The sequence below is a fragment of the Ornithorhynchus anatinus genome, chromosome 11 (genome assembly GCF_004115215.2).
Source record: "Ornithorhynchus anatinus isolate Pmale09 chromosome 11, mOrnAna1.pri.v4, whole genome shotgun sequence".
Classification (NCBI taxonomy): Eukaryota; Metazoa; Chordata; class Mammalia; order Monotremata; family Ornithorhynchidae; genus Ornithorhynchus; species Ornithorhynchus anatinus.
Window position 1 is genome coordinate 4,975,443 of NC_041738.1, and position 4,922 is coordinate 4,980,364.

Below are 4,922 nucleotides of genomic sequence, written 5' to 3' on the forward strand. Positions count from 1 at the left end.
AGGAAAGGGCAACCACTTTGAGGAGTGGGGACCCTAATTTAATTTTTGGTTAAATAAACACCATAATTAATTATTAATTGAATGATGGCGTCTTTTATAAGCAAACATAGAATGCCAAAGCAGTGGGAGAAGTGTTGGGGTCTTGTCTTATGCCGTCGAGTCATTTCCCACCCATAGCGACACCACATACACATCTCTCCCAGAACTCCCCGCTCTCCATCTGCAATCGTTCTGGTAGTAATTCCATAGAGTTTTATTGGTAAAAATACAGAAGTGGTTTATCAGTGCCTCCTTCGACGCAGTAAACTTGAGTCTCTGCCCTCGACTCTCTCCCATGCCGCTGCTGCCCAGCACAGGTGAGTTTTGACTTGTAGCAGATTGCCTTCCACTCGCTAGCCACTGTCCAACCTAGGAATGGAATGGGTAGGCCTCTGCTTGACTCTCCCTCCCGTAGCCGAGACTGGTAGAGTACTGGAAACTCTCCAGGTGCGACCATGAGAGGACAGGATAATAAGATTGAACATGAGCCCTGTCTTTCAGGGCGCTCACGATTTTAAAAGTGAGTTAGCATGTAGTTTATTTTCATTTTACAGATGAGGAACCTAAAACCCAGAGAAGTTAAGAAATGCCCAAGATAGCAGAGCAGGCCGGGGCAAACTAGATCCATAGTTTCTTGACTTTCAGGCCCATGCTCGGTGCACTAGGCCATGAAATCTCCAAATTTTTACTTAACCTGAAAAAGATAAAAAGGAAACCTGGTAATTATCCCCCAATTTATAGAACATCTGTACCCTAATCTCATAAGGTACCATGCTGCCCTGGGACAACCGATCAGAGGAGGGTGGCTTGTAAAGCCCCGTATTAACTGGTGGGATATAAAGAAAAAGGGTCACCAGGAAACTACCCTTTGTTGAAGAGTGGAAGATTAGCCAGCCGCTCACGTTTTGCGCATCCTCCCATAACTCCTTCGAGATGACTCTCCTCGCAAATGCAGTCATGAACTGAGCTCAAGGGAGAGTTTTCTCTGGTCTGTGTCTCAGAACAGCCCTTCACTCGTTTAACCAGACCCACGCTAATCTTGCCCAGACCCTGAGGGACTCTGAACCAGCCTTCCTCTTCTTCTTAATGTTATTACTATCATCATTATTATCATTTTTAGTAGTAAAAATAGTAATTGTTTCATTTGATAAATGCTTACTATGTGCCCAGCACTGTAGGAGATAGAAGTTATTTAGGGGGGACACAGTCCGTGTCTCACAGTTCGTAATATAAAAGGGATGGAGGATGGGTGTTTCATCCCTACTGTACAGATGAGATAACTGAGGCACAGAGAATCAATCAGTCAGTCGATCAAAGGTATTTATTGAGAGCTTACTCTATACAGAGTCCTGTACTAAGCACTTAGGGGAGTACAATCCAACAGAATTAGCAGACGTGTTCCCTGCCCAGAGCAAGTTTACAATCTAGAGCGGGAGACAGACGTTAATATGAATAAACATGCAATTAAAAGTAATTAAATTAAAATTTATGTAAATCTATAAGTAATTTATAATGTGTAATTTGAAGATATGTTCATAAGTGCTCCGGGGTTGGAGCAAATATCAAATTTGATATTATGTTAAGAGAAATGAAATGGCCTACCCAACGTCACACAGTAGACGAGTGGCAGATCCGGGATTAGAACCCAGGTCCTCTGACTCCCAGGCCTGTGTTCTTTCCACTAGACCACACTGCTTCCCACTTCTGCGACCTCTCCTCACTCCAACCTCGACAGCTTCTCACCATGACAACCCATTCTCAGAGTGGTCTCCTCCAACCATGACCTCTCCCCCAAACCATGACCCTAACTTAGCCCAAACTCTTTCCGCTTCTTGGGAATAAAATAATCTTCCCATTATAGTGTTTGTAAAGTGATTGCCAATTTTCATTTTATGGAAATTAACTCTTTAGAAAAAATAGGCTTTTAAAAATACATCAAAGTTAGGCAGTTGTCTGTGCTCGGGACTTATTTCAAAAAGGGAGATTTTTACCCAGGTTTCACCCTCCTCCCCCCAACCAGCTCCAACCCACTTGGAGCAGCTAAGCAAAATAACCATGAGAGACTCTCATCAAGCTAAAGATATTCTCCTTCTGAAAGTAATCACGTCCCCCGTGGCTCTGCCCCGTAACGTTCTGTCTCTCCCCTGTTCCCACTCAAGAAGCCTGCGAGGTATTTTGACTTAATTTTGTTTAGAAATTTGAAAAGCATGAGAAAGTGAGAGATGATTACAGACTTTATTTAAGGGTTTGATTTGGGTTTCCCTCTGTTCTTATATCAAAGGTAAAAGCGAAGGAGGTGGGAGCATGTTCAGGTAATGAGATTTTATATTAAAAAGAATAAATTAAGCTCATAAAGCCATCGGCAGGAGGGTTTGGGAGCAGACCCTGTCCGCTTACCAAAAGGACGTCATACATTAATGCAGAGAGCTTCAGGAGGCATTAAGAGTTGGAATTCAAAGCCGAGAGGATATCGGAAGTCTTGACCTGTTTGGTTTTATTGATATTTAGGAGCAGTGCGGTGGTCTGCTCGTGACAGAGAGACCGAAGGGGGCCGTGTGGCCTGGTGAGTGGCAAGAGCATGGGTTGGGAGTCAGAGGTCATGGGTTCTAATCCCAGCTCCGCCACTTGTCTGCTGTGTGACCTTGGGCAAGTCCCTTAACTTCTCTGTGCCTCAATTACCTCATCTGAAAACGGGCATTCAGACTGTGAGCCCCGCGTGGGACAACCTGATTACCTTGCACCTACCCCAGAGTTTAGAACTTTGCTTGGAACATAGTAAGCGCTAAACAAATACCATAATTATTATTATTACTCTATTGTATTCTCCCAAGTGATTAGAACAGTATTCTGCACACAGTGAGCGCTCAGTCAGTGTCACTGATTGATTAATTGGAGGGAAAGGGGGCTGGGAGGAGACCTGAAGTGGCCCACAATAATGACCACATTTATGAAAGTCCTAGTAGGTACCAAACACTGGGGTAGATACCAGGCTGTGAGATGGACACAAAGGGCTCGTCGTCTATCTTATCTTCATTTTACAGATGAGAAAACCGAGGTTCAGAGAGGTTAAGTGACTTGTTCAAAGTCACACAAAAACCCAGTGGCAGATCTGGGACTTGATCCTACCTCCGTTACTTGTCTGCCTTGCGACCTTGGGCAAATAACTTGACTTCTCTGTGCCTCAGTCACCTCATCTGTAAAATGGCGACTGAGACTGTGAGCCCCATGTGGGACAGGGTGTCCAAACTGATTTGCTCGTATCCACCCCAGGAGTTAGTACAGTGCCCGGCACATAGTAAGTACTTGACAAATGTCATTATTATTATCTCCTAACTCCCGATCCCAGGCTTTTTCCACTAGGCCTTGCTGCCTTCCACAAGAAACCAAACACCACCCTCTTAGCTACAAAAGTGCTTGCCCCAACCACATCTGCCCTACCCCCTCCTCCACCCCGGGTAGTAAAGCACAGCTCCTCTGGAAAATGTGTGAGATATCGCAGAGGTCACTGTAAACATCCTGGATTCCCCCAACCCTCCTCTAATAACCATAAAGAAAAAAGGAAGAATGAAAAGAAAGAAAAAAGGGCGCGGGATGGAGGACGGGAGCCGCGGGGAGGGAAGCAGCCTCTGAAACGCACCAGGATGTGGTCATTTTTAAAATAGATATTTTTTGAAAAGCGGTGTGACATTTTTCTTTAAAGGCTGATTTTTTTTTAATGTCAGCTACATTTTTAAAGCACGGGGGCCTCGTTGTAACCAGCCCGGGCCGGGCTACTGTACTGTAGACTGTACTATTTGATCATTAATTTATCACAGTTCTAGCAGTTTGTTTGACAGGTGATAGCACTTTCATCTAATGGCTCCACAGCAAGTGTGTGGTGCCGAGAAGTGCCCGGGCCACAGCCATGCGTCGGGGCGAGATAAGACAACAGCCACTTTGCAGTTTCCTATCGATTTCCCGGCATCATTTAAAGCGATGAAACAGCCGCCCGTAATGAGTACCGCTTCTGCTCGACTTCCCTCCGACACGACTTTGAGTTTGGAGGCAGGTGGTGATGCGGGAGAGGAGAGGGTGGGCGGGGGGGGAGGCGGGGGGTAGGGGCAGGGGATCCTCCCGGGAATCTCGGGCCCGAGCTGTCACTTCTAAGTGGGTCAGTAGAGCGACACGGCGCTCAAGTCGCCCAAGTCTCTTTGAGTTCTGCGGGCTTGGGGAAACTTGGGTCTAGGAGAGGAGGATTTGGTGCCTTAATGATAATAGAACAGTTCCAAGCACTGAACTACTGCTAATAAATAATTATGGTATTCGTTAAGTGCTTACTAGGTGCCAAGCACTATTCAGAGGTAATCAGGTTGTCCCACATGAGGCTAACGGTCTTAATCCCCATTTTGCAGGTGAGGAAACTGAGGCGCAGAGCAAATGAGTGGCAGAGCCGGGATTAGAACGCAAGTCTTCTGACACCGCTGTCCGTGCTCTTGTCACTGGGCCTTGCGGCTTCTCAAGCTCTGGGATAGATGCACGATAGGCAGATATTACCAGATAATATAATCTTCCAACTGATTATCTCTTACCCAACCTACTATCTGTGCTCCTCCTAAGTCAACATTCTAGCTGACTCGCAAGTCTTGAATTTCCTAACCCCATGATCTCACTCGCTCTGCCCCCCCCCCCCCCCACCCCCGTCAAAGGGCAGGAACTGTCTCTATCTGTTACCGATTTGTACATTCCAAGCGCTTAGAACAGTGCTCTGCACAGAGTAAGCGCTCAATAAATACTATTGAATGAATGAACTCCCTCCCTTCCTCCCCACATTTAAAACGTAATATAAAAATAAGTGGCAATGGGGTAAGACTTTCAGCCGTAACCACAAGATAGGAATTTGTATT

General features: G+C 45.8%; 1 non-coding gene across 1 annotated transcript; it reads right to left on the reverse strand.

Annotated features, from left to right (window-relative positions):
- Positions 1–366: 366 nt before the first annotated feature.
- LOC114815378 lies at positions 367–504 on the reverse strand. Its single transcript, XR_003763140.1, has one exon. It is a non-coding gene; the product is annotated as a small nucleolar RNA SNORA7 (small nucleolar RNA).
- Between the last annotated feature and the right edge of the window lie 4,418 nt (positions 505–4,922).